General features: G+C 39.2%; 1 protein-coding gene across 3 annotated transcripts in view; it reads right to left on the reverse strand.

Moving 5' to 3' along the window:
• Positions 1-12,731, reverse strand: part of scai (suppressor of cancer cell invasion) — a 182,030-nt gene that overhangs the window by 129,328 nt on the left and 39,971 nt on the right. The window lies entirely within an intron of this gene.

Consider the following 12,731-nt stretch of genomic DNA (forward strand, 5'->3'; position numbering starts at 1 on the left):
GGATTGTTTTCACAAGAATGTCAAAGGCTGAGGGATAACCTGATAGAAGTACATAAAATTTGAGAGGCAGAGAGGGTAAATAGTCTTTTTTCAGGAGCAAAAATGTCAAATGTGAGGGGGCATGGGTTTCAAGGTCAGGGAAAAACTTTTTTTTAATTTCACAGAGGGTGGTATGTGCCTGAAACATGCTGCTAGGGGAGGTGGCAGAAGCTGATATGATATGGAAGTAGGAGAAAGTGAGGACTGCAGATGCTGGAGATCAGAGCTGAAAATGTGTTGCTGGAAAAGCGCAGATCAGGCAGCATCCAAGGAGCAGGAGAATCGACGTTTTGGGCATGAGCCCTTCTTCATGATATGGAAGTGCCAAATGTTGGACTGGGGTGGACAAACCAGAAATCATATGACCCCAGATTACAGAGCTATGCTCTGAAAATTTGTGATTTCAAATAAATCTGTCGGATTATAACCTGGTGTGGTGTGATTTCAGAAGCTGCTATGTCAGCAATGTTTAAGAGATGTTTTACAGATACATGAACAGGCAGGGAATAGAGGGATACAGAGAATGTGCAGGCAGATGGCATTAGTTTAGAAAGACATTCATGGTTGGCACAGACATGGTAAACTGAAAAGTCTGTTCCTGTTCTGTACTGTTCTATGTAGGCTCTATGTGCTCAGTCTGAACCAGGACTTGAATCTACAACTTTCTGATCAGACATGAGTCTTACCATGAGACACCCAGAACAACAAAAATCATCTTTCAGTTTAGTAATATTTTGTACCTGCACTATGTTGATTTCGTTTTGTAACTTATCAAAGTTGTAGTTGGAAACCAAATGCCAGGTTAGTCATTTTGAATTAAATTTTTGCTTTTAAGAAAAGCTTAATTAATTACACTTTCAAATTGTCTACGATTGTCACATCACAGTTAGGGAGATAAATGTTCCCCACTTCACTATTCAATTACATTGATCAAAATGCTGCCTGGGACAAATTTGCCAGCTGATTGAACGACTGATACCATTCTGATCACTCAAATCCAAAACACTAATTGGGGCAAAGAACCATCACATTCTTTCACAAGAGTTTCACTTTGTTAATAACTTGGGATGATAGGCACATTAACTAATTGTGATTTCATTGAATGCTAAACTGTGTTGAATGTACAGCCTGAACAGATTATTACTCTTCTACTTCTGAATCAGGAGGTGCGGGCTCAAATCCTGCTATGGAGCGGTGTACATAACGTTCAGCAATATTCCTTCAAAGTCATGTGTTAAACAAAGGTGCCAGTGTGTCAGAGAGCCTCCAACACTATTTGGATGCAAGAATGCTTGCTGTCAACTGACATAATTTAAATCAGATTATCTGGTCACTCATCCATTGTTCACTGTTGCATCTGTTTGCATAACGTTCATTATACTGCAAAAATAGCACTTAAGTAAATTATTTGTAAAATGCTTAGAGATGTTTTATAGACTTGGCAGCATAATCTGCATAGTAATTTTTAAAAAATCAATAAATTAAAAAGCTCGAGTTTATTTACAAAGTATCAAGTTAGAAGAAACCTAGTGTATTTCAAATGTTAAATAAATTGAAGATTCTGTCTCCTGCATAGAGGAATGGTTTTTGAGAGAGATTAGGATGCAAGTTTTGAATGCAAGTTTTTCATTAGTTGCATTATGGATGCCAATGTTACGCCTTATTACAAATCACACTTTCCCTGAGGTGCAAGTTCATTTTTAAATGTTATGACAAGTAAAAGAGGAATTTGCAGCTTCACAGATTTTCACTACCTACTCTGGGTCAAAATAGATGGCAAATAAGGAACTATAGTATATAATGCACAAAATAGATGAATACAGATGCAAATAGCTGATTAAAATTCACCAATTCACCACCTCATCAGTCTACTCTCAACCATCAGTAGTGATAGAAGGTGCCACCAACAGTGCTATTAAGCAGCACCTGCTCAGCAAAAACCTGCGCAGTGAAGCCCAAGTTCGGTTCCGCCAGAGTCACTCAGATCCTAACGTAATTACAACCTTGGTTCAAACATGGACAAAAGAACTGAATTCCAGGGGTGAGGCGAGTGTGACGGCCCTGGTTTCACAACACTATAATCACTTCATTTGGATTTCGTCTGTTAGGAGGTTCTTTTTATACATTCTTGCATATTTAGCCATCTATAAATCAAATTCAACTTTTCTAAAAAAAATACTTAGGAATTCCCAACTCAATCCCACTGTATGATCAAACAAGTTAATTTTTCTTCTGTTTTTCTATGTGAAAGGAATTAAGAAACAAGAATTTAATCACTTTTGTTGGTCTTCTCAAAAAAAAACAATTTTTTTCACCCCCACCTCATCCTCATCCTGTCAGACCTTTCGAAGAACCTACCTTTTAAAAAAAAAGCTCTGGATCACCAGAATTTCTTTACGTCAACTTAAGTTTTACACACCTGTGAAGGCCCCTGGAGGATTTTCTGACAAAGAATCTATTATAAATGCAGGTGATTGTTGACAAACTTCTTCTTGTAAGATGTAGATTATTTCACATGATGGGAATCAGTAATGATGCTCTTTTACCAAACACCATCACAATTTATTACTGTATCCAGGATACTACATGCTGACTGAAATGCACGACTGTGACATCATAAATAGAACAGGAACACTGGGTAGAGACCCTGGAGTACTCCTCACAATAAAATGGCATGATCCGCTATACAATATTTTAAACCTGGAGTTAAAAGGGCTCCTTAAGTGCATAATCTAGCACAATGTTCCACAGAAATATTAAATAGCTGTTGTGCTTGGTGCAAATCAACAAGACTGATATAGCATATTAAGTAAGAGCACAGAGTTACCTCTGTTACCTCTGTTCATGCCTATTGTGACAAATGGAAAAATCATTGATACGATTGCAACATTTGAAAGACATCTGGATGGGTATCTGAAAGGGTTTGGTGGAAGATGGGATGGGTGTTGGCAGGTGGAACTAGATTGGATTGGGATATCTGGTCAGCATGGATGGGGTGGACCTTAAGGTCAGTTTCAGTGTTGTACATCCCTATGACTCTACACTGTACAATGATGCATTCAGGCCTGAAATACGGTAGTAGAAGAGATAGAAATAATTTTACAATACACCTCTCCCAGGCACTTGAAAAACATACTGGAGACAAAAAACAAAGGGCTGAACTTACCAAAAATAAGCAAGTGTTGATTTTGGGGAGTTTCAAAGAAGGTTTCTCTCAATAATGTCCAAAAATGTGCAGGTCAGGTGAATTGGCCATACTAAATTGCCCGTAGTGTTAGGTAGAGGTACATGTAGGGGTATGGGTGGGTTGTGCTTCGGCGGGGCGGTGTGGACTTGTTGGGCCGAAGGGCCTGTTTCCACACTGTAAGTAATCTAATCTAATCTAATCTAATCTAATAAACTCTAGCGAGTTCACTCGTGTCATTCCCCACATCTCATCTCATTATGCATGCGCCATGCTTCCACGGCATTGCACTATGGAAACACTCACTGCTGCTGGAACTGGTCAGGATTCCCGCTGCCACATCAAAAACACAGCTGTATACCCTGTGCATCAGGTCAAGTGGCACTCATGAGCTGTACTTCACCGACCCTGTGTCCAAAAGAATCGTCCCAGAGAGGCAAGTTGGCACCCAGGTTCACCAAAAGAGACTTGAATATCCTGGCAGAAGATGGTTCACCTCATTCAGCAGGACAGACAGGAGACAATGGCATCAGACTGGTGCAGATTCAATTAACAGGAGGATTTTTCTGCACTATAGGTGTCTCTGACTCTATGACCCTGCAGCCAGGTATGAAGTTGCTGCCCAGGTTAGAACTGTGTCCACTTCCAGAGGAATACCCAATCATGCAGGAAAGTGATTAATAACCTTCTGCACTCTGCAAGGGGTATGTACCACCCTCTTTCTGCTGCCTCATACTGACTCTGCTACTGTAATGATGGCCACTAAGGTACTGGTCTACCCCTCTCTGTTGCATGTAACCACATCAAATAAAAATCAAACCATTCAGGTGCACTTGCATGGAGATTATACAGGGGATGCTGCCCTCAGCAACATCATGACATTTTGAGTCAGTGAAAGAGAACTTTATGCAACTCAGGTCCATTGAATGAGATTCACAAAGTCTTGACCATGTTGCTTTATCTGACACTTGTGCACTGCAGATATTGTTCTGTCTGAATAACGCACTCATTCTTACTCTGCACAATGCCGCGGCTCTCTCGGAACCTAATCGTTAATCCCATTGGCTTTGTGCATCTTCCAGTCTGGAGCAGAGATTCAGAGAACTACACAGCTTTGGCTGGCTGAACAATATTGCTCTGCATAGAAACCAGATATGGAGGCACAAACCTATGGCTCTCAGTAGCAGAAAATGTTGCATTACAAAGAAGCTGGGCAGCATGAAATTACATTCTGATTTCCACTTCTAGTCAAATTGTAGCACCACTGCTTCTCTCTCATCTACATAGCATTCCATGAAGAAAGTGTGGAACGGTGTTCCTTCTGCAGCTTCATTACATCATGATGGTCCCTATGGCTACAAGCTCCAGAGCAGGGTCAGCTCCACATTTGAGTGACATATATACACATCTTGACACGTGCTTCCCCAGAGATCAGTCCTCAGTGCAGCAGACACAGGGAGGACCACAGCTTCTGTGCCTGGAACCATCCCAATGAACTTAATGACTTAATATCATCAACAAATGGCTCCTCAGTAATGTGATCATTTGGTTGTTGTAGCACATGCAATGTTTGAACAGTGTCCTTCAAACATGGAGGACCCTAAATAAGAGGCCAGCAGGATGACTGTTCTTGGATGTTGGACATCATTGCTAGATTCAGGACTTGTGTTGCTCAAGACTTTTGTTGCATTTCATGTGACAGCAAAGTGAAGACATCTCACCCATCCCCAACAGTACCCAAAAAATTCAATACCCCGTATAGGATAATAGTAAGAGCATTTTATGGCAGAAGGTGTAAAATGAACAACTCCTTAAAAGGCAACTGTTACTTTCTCAACTCGGGTGAATCTTTCTGGTCCAAAAGACATTAAAAATCAATCCTTCTAACGGCTTAGAGAATATAACATTGGTCAAGAGTGTATGGGACCAGGAGTTTAGGTCAATGCAGTAGGTCAATTCACATTGAGCGTAATCACAAAGTACAGGAGCAGAAGTTGGCCATTCAATTCATAGTGGCTGCTCTGTCTTGCAATGAGATAGTGATCAATCCAATAATTCTTAAACCCACTTTCCTCGCTTTTCCCCCATAACCCTCGAATCTTAACCCTCAGATTAAAAATCTGTCAATCTCAGCAGCAGATGTCTTTCACCTTTTGTATTGGTACCAGTTAAATTCTATTGCCTTTGGAAGGGTCTTGCATAGCACAAAAGTAATGCCACTCTTTTCAAATTTGGATGAGAGGAAGGTAATATAAGTCACATCACAGATGGAGTCACAGGCTCACCTTGAGAGTCTAAGTGACTTCTCTCCCTACAAAACTTTCTACCTTTCCTCTCTACCAATCCCATCAGCTTTGATCTCCTTCGTGTTCCCATCACATTTATTTAACCACTTATCTCCTCACTTTACCAAGCCCCAAACATATGGATTAGTCATGCTAACTATCATGATTCACTGTCTCTGTCCCCAAAGCCACGGTGCTAAGAAACTTCAAAGAACGACTTCCCAAAGTACCCCTTGCTATTCAATGCTATGATCCTCTCCCAACTTTATATATATTTTCTATGTCAATCTGTGCAGAGATTTCAGTACACATCTCTGGAGCAGGTGGGACTTGAACTCAAGCATGCTAGTTCAAAGATAGGGAAAGAATCACCTTACCACAGAGCTCCCAATCTGCCAACATTTTTTGATAAGTTTTAGGTATTATAATCTGAGTTTAAGATGTTGTAGATAAAGATAATTTATCATTTGAATCTAGTGGTCAGATTACTCCGATAATCATTCCCTAGTGCCTGCAATTTTCTTGTTGTAAAGTTTCATATTCATGGAGAGATTTCATTCAATTCCAGTGGTTTTGTGCCAGATGCTGACTCGGTTAGTATGGTCCACTTCACTGATCTCAGATTACATTCTTAGCACAAGCTTAAGAACTGGCACTATCACAAATTTTATTCAAGAAAGAATCTGCAATATTTTAAAAAGAAATTCCCAGCTCTCGAACAGAACCACAACAAGAATCAAGAAACTCAAGACACACAAAATAACATTACACTGCTATATTAAAATATTACTGCTAACACAGAATAAACAGAACTAAAAAAGGCTGACATTCCAGAGTCTAAATTCCAGAGTCGTGAATAGAAACAGAACAAACAGATCAGTTTTATTGGGTAAATACAGTAGTGCCTCGACTTAGGAACTTAATCCGTTTTGGGACCCAGTTCGCGAACTGAATCAATTTTTCCCATTGTTCGGATAGCGTAAGAATGCTGGGACGGCTGTTCACAGCACATGCGCCAAAGACGAACTGAATGAGATCATGCGGGGCCTGAGAGCTTTTGCGTTCAACAAGCGTGTAGCAAAGCAGAACAATGAAACCATGTGGTCGCACACAGGCTTTTTGCTTTCGTACCTTCGTTCGCACCTTGAATTTCGTACTTACGTTGAAGCAAAGTTTTACGTACAATCCTGTTTGTAAGCCAATTTGTACATGAATGGGGTCGTACATATGTCGAGGCACTACTGTATATTTATTTTAAAAGGACAATGTTATTTTGAGAAGTACCCATCGTTTGACATTTCATATTACATTTGAACTTGAGAAATAGCAGAGAGGAAAAACAAAGTTTTCTGTCAACTCTCCTTCAAAATAAAGCTCAATCTCTCTTTTCTGACAGAAAAATTAACTTCAGGTTTATAAAAGCTTCAAAAGACTTAAACTTAAAAACATGGGCTGAATAAGGGCCATTAGGTCCATCAGTAAATCAATTTCAATGTTTTATTCAGAAAAACCAACTAATCTTGTCATCAGATCCACAGTTTGGCTATTCAGTCAATGGCCTCTCAAGAAGCTGAATGGAGAAATGCAACAGACTATCGCAGGCAGGTTGATTTAAATCTCTGGTTTGGAGCTCAGCCATAATGGTACTTCAGCCTAGTTCTCATTTTCCACTTACAAAGCAGGTGACTGCATCATCCAGGCCCTATAGCATCAGCACTATTTCAGGGTGTATCAAGTCAGATATACACAAACATAGGGCTAGAACCTCCTTCACGTGCACATCCTGAAAGGGTCACTCAAAATTGCTTGGACACTATAACCCTTTGCCAATGTCAAAATACAGGCACGTATCCTGGCAATCTGATCTGAGCAGGTCAGAACTAGAAAAAAAAACAAGTGAGAAGTGTGTGCATTATTCCAACATATTTGAAACTTAAATACCGTGAGTGGATTCTCAAGATACTAGGATAGAAAAATATACAAAGTCAAAAAAGAAAACAGATTTCTTTCAGAGTGAGGTTACAAAATGAGAAGGTAAGTAGCACACAGCTCTCTATACCAAACAGAGCATTTTTTTCCTCATTGTCACCATTTCAAAATCCAGAAAGATCCCACCCAATAGCAGCAAGGATATACTGACACTACATGGGCTACTGCAGTGGGAAAAAAAAAGGTGATTCATCAACATTTCAAAGGCAATTCCAGATGGGTAATAAATGAAAACAAAGTTGTGGATGCTCCAGATATGAAATAAAAACAGGAAGTAGGGAAATTCAGCAGGTCTGGCAGGAATTATGGTCAAAAGTGAAGTTAACATGTCAAGTCTGGTTCAACTTCCAAAGAAGTCACAGGAATCAAAAATGAACTAAATCTCTCCATGGATGCAGACAAACCCATAATTGCTGGCTTTGCCAAAGATGCACACATCCCAGGAACAAATGAAAACATTCTGTTGAGGCAAGACCTGTGTGAGGCAAGACTTCCTATTCTTTCTTGGTCAGTTGGAATGACAATTAAATGTTACTCATTTTAGTGAAAATCTATGCTCAACTCTCCTCAGGAAGAGGAATTATACAAAAATCCAGTCTGTACTTCTTGACAAATTAACATTGCATTTTGCTCAAAGAAAATCCTACAATGTTATAACCTAACAACTTGTCGATACAGACTGCAGCAGTTCAGGAGGTCCATCAACTTTGAGGACAACTCAGGATGGGCTTTAACTGTTTGTTTTGCTCGTGGTGATGTCCATACACAGACACAGATTTTAAAAAACTGAAAAAACACATACAGATTAAGAGCCAATCCAAAGGCTTCAAACCATTAATCTGTATTAAACAAACTATTTAATTTAAAACAAATTCAAGATCAAAAAGTACACCAATCTGCTTATTTGATTTAAAGTAAAAGGCCATTGGAAATTCTAAACCCATTTGCAGAGAATTTTAACTTGTTAGGTGAGATTTCTTTCATGTTATTTAGTCATACAAAAGAAGGAATGAATTTCCCCTTCCAGTTCCAGAATTGTTGTCACATCCCAGTGAAGTATCGTGACATCGGTGAGACAAAACAAAGTAGTGGCATTTCATATACTCATCAAGCAATTATTTCAATGAAAGAAAATTGGGTGAATCTTGAAGCCAAATATTTAAAATCATTTTCTCCAAAGGTTTTCAGACACAAGTGGTTAAGTAAGAACCTGCATCAGCAAAAGTAATTGGAACATTGCTGTACCAGTAGCAGTAAATGTTGAAACTATATGATCTAAAGCATCCATAGCTAGAAAGTCACTATTGTTAAGATCCCAACAGATATTATTGCTGGCCAAGTCAGATCACAGATTGAAATCTGCCTTGATAGATTGTTGGTTTGTTTTAACAAGGCAGTCTTTCACTGAAAAGATGAAAAGTGCACAATGCTGCAGATTTGGATTTAACAATACAACAGAAGTTTATTATGCAAAAGAAATTAAGTTAAGATAAAATAGAACAAATCAACATTTTACATATTCCACCAATTTAAAGATTTTGCAACCTGTAATGAAAATACAATCCTATCAATTCCAATATCATCCTATTGCATGGCACTTTAACACCAGAAATAATTCCCTTTTCTATCCCACTATGGCTTCAATTCCCAGTCAGAAGAAGGTGGCAGCCTCTTCCTTTATTCATCATAAAACGGAGTCTAGACTTTCTCAGTTTCACAGCCCTTCCATAGTTTGATCTAAACATTCTGGTCGGGAACTTTTCGACTAAAAACTCCTTATACGGAGATGAACTTAGAACATAGAACATTACAGCGCAGTACAGGCCCTTCGGCCCTCGATGTTGCACCGACCTGTCATATCAATCTGAAGCCCATCTAACCTACACTATTCCACGTACGTCCATATGCTTGTCCAATGACGACTTAAATGTACTTAAAGTTGGCGAATCTACTACCGTTGCAGGCAAAACTCTTTATTAATAGTCCTAAACTATCTCCCTTTCTTAACAGCAACTGTTTCACACACACAACTTCAGCAAATACTATAAAGCATCCCTCCAAAATATTAAATGTTTGCCTGAGCCCAAACAAATTTCTAGAACATGCTATTTAAAAGCTTAATGCACAACGTAGTTTACTTTGTTTACTGGTAAACTCACCCAATGTAAACAAATCCCCATTTCTCTGCAGGACATAGCTCACTGATACAGTGCCTAAGAAGTAATCAGCATGATGACAGAAATATTCAAATGCATTCAACTCTTTCAGACTCACAGACCAAATGTATAAGCCACTAGTTCAATATCCAAATTCCAAAATATATGATATTAGAACATTTATAAGTCACACACCTTACAATGCACTATATTTAAAACTTTTAGTTTTATGAACCTATGGGATAAATCTATTTAAAAATTGAGAAAAATCACCCAAGATATAATCTAAAGTGATCAGAATATGAATTGAATAATTTGTTAAGACTATTCACAGTGATGTGCTTGGCAATAATTGAGGATTCAGTAGAGTTAAGGCATGATCTAGAACATTCCTGCACACAATGAAACAACTACAAACATGGAACTTCAAGAATAATAAGCAGCAATGGAGTTTAAACTTCTAAGCAGCCAAAGAATTCATCAATAATCAAGGTTCTAAGTATATATCAATATGCTGCTAATCATTTAAGGTTCTAAGCTCAAAGGCAGCAATGATAAATGATGAGTAGAAACTGGCTAGTGTGCTAATTTTGATTTGATTTGTCAGTGGGACAACATTTTATTGCCCTAATTGGCCATTCAGTTCAATGCTGCGATTGGATAATTAAGGAGTTTCGTGTAACACTCATAATGGTGGCGGTACTTTGAATGAGCATTGCCACAAATAGTTATGAGGACCATGGCTCCATTAGGAGAAAGTGAGGTCTGCAGATGTTGGAGATCAGAGTCGACAGTGTGTTGCTTTTGGGATCTTTCCTGCAATTCTGTAGAAACTTGATGTCTGTGTCGACATGTGTGATCTTCTTGGAGATCCTCTCCACTTTAAGCCAGCAGTTAGTGGTGTCGATGGTAGTCATGAGTTGGAGATGCTGGTGTTGGACTGGGGTGTACAAAGACAGTCTCACACAGGGCAGCTTACACCTTCAATGCATTATTTGGACCAACATAACACCAATGGTTAAAGTTCACTTGAAAATGTAACTTTTAAAAAGGCTTTATGATATACATATGGAAGAACTGAAACGAACCCATGGTCATTCTAAAAGATGAGAGACTTAAACAATCCAGGTCTTTTTCAATATGTAATTTCAGTTACATCACACTGTAAACTTTGCTATAAATTCTACGTCTTACATTTTATACTCCACAACCATCTGATGAAGGAGCAGCACTCCCAAAAGCTAGTGCTTCCAAATAAACCTGTTGGACTATGACCTGGTGTTGTGTGATTTTTAACATTTTTGGAATAGAGGAGATTGCCTTTTATAGCATATCTCCAATACCTTTCTACATTTATGTTCTATTTATTCAGTTATGTTTTATTCCATTTTACCTTCATTTCTTTTGTGTAATAAAACTATTATTGTTAAACTCAAATTTGCAGTAGTGCGTTTCAGCAAAAGATCACCTCAGTGAAAACAAAATAGAAACTATCAAGCCAGATTTCAGTCTGGGATCGGACTTATCCAGTAATAACATAACTTGGGACCATAACACTACCATGCTTACGAGAATTGTCCCTAACTGCACTGCTTCAGGAAATCTTGTTGAAACATCCTTAATTGTTAAAAGATACTTGTTCCCTTCACTGCGTTTCAGATAGGAGTCCCACTCAAATCAATTAAGACTCTATTCTTCAAAAGCTGGCATCACAAGTAATGTCACAGTTTAATTGACGTTTGGGGTTTCCCAAGCTGACATTTAAGGTATGTCAGGCAAAATGCAACTACAACTTTACGTAATCTTGGCTGATAAAAACAAAGTTTTAGTACTTTAGCCTGCTCACAAACTTGATTAAGTGTTTTGAAGAAGTAACAAAGATGATTGATGAGGGCAGAGGGGTAGATGTGATGTATATGGACTTCAGTAAAGAGTTAGGACAAGGTTCCCCACAGGAGACTGGTTGGCAAGGTTAGATCTCATGGAATAGAGGGAGAACTATGCATTTGGAAATTGAACTGGCTCAAGGGTAGAAGACAGAGGGTAGTGGTGGAGGGTTTTTCAGACTGGAGGCCTGTGACCAGTGGATCAGTGCTGAGTCCACTGCTATTCATCAGTTATATAAATGATTTGGATGGGAGTATAAGAGGTGTAATTAATAAGTTTGTAGATGACACCAAAATTGAAGGTGTAGTGGACAGCGAAGAAGGTTACCTCAGATTACAACGGGATCTTGATCAGATGGGCCAATGGGCTGAGAAGTGGCAGATAGAGTTTAATTTAGATAAATGCAAGGTGCTGCATTTTGGGAAAGCAAATCTTAGCAGGATTTATACACTTAATGGTAAGGTCCTAGGGAGTGTTGCTGAACAAAGAGACCTTGGAGTGCAGGTTCATAGCTCCTTGAAAGTGGAGTCGCAGGTAGATAGGATAGTGAAGAAGGCATTTGGTATGCTTTCCTTTATTGGTCAGAGTATCGAGTACAGGAGTTGGGATGTCATTTTGCGGCTGTACAGGACATTGTTTAGGCTACTGTTAGAATATTGCGTGCAATTCTGTTCTCCTTCCTATCGGAAAGATGTTGTGAAATTTGAAAGGGTTCAGAAAAGATTTACAAAGATGTTGCCAGGGTTGGAGAATTTGAGCTGTTGAATAGGCTGGGGCTGTTTTCCCTCGAGCTGAGTGGTGACCTTATAGAAGTTTACAAAATTATGAGGGGCATGGATAGGATAAATAGACAAAAGTCTTTTCCCTGGGGTGGGGGAGTCCAGAACTAGAGGGCATAGGTTTAGGATGAGCGGTGAAAGATATAAAAGAGAACAAAAAGGGCAACTTTTCCTGCAGAGGGTGGGACGTGTATGGAATGAGGAAGTGGTGGAGGCTGGTACAATTGCAACATTTAAGAGGCATTTGGATGGGAAGATGAATAGGAAGGGTTTGGAGGGATATGGGTCAGGTGCTGGCAGGTGGGACTAGGTTGGATTAGGATATCTGGTCGGCTTGGACCAAAGGATGTGTTTCCGGGCTATACATCTTTGTGACTCGAAGTGACCTGCACTGGAATTTTCTGAGGTACCT

The sequence above is a fragment of the Chiloscyllium punctatum genome, chromosome 49 (genome assembly GCF_047496795.1).
Source record: "Chiloscyllium punctatum isolate Juve2018m chromosome 49, sChiPun1.3, whole genome shotgun sequence".
NCBI lineage: Eukaryota > Metazoa > Chordata > Chondrichthyes > Orectolobiformes > Hemiscylliidae > Chiloscyllium > Chiloscyllium punctatum.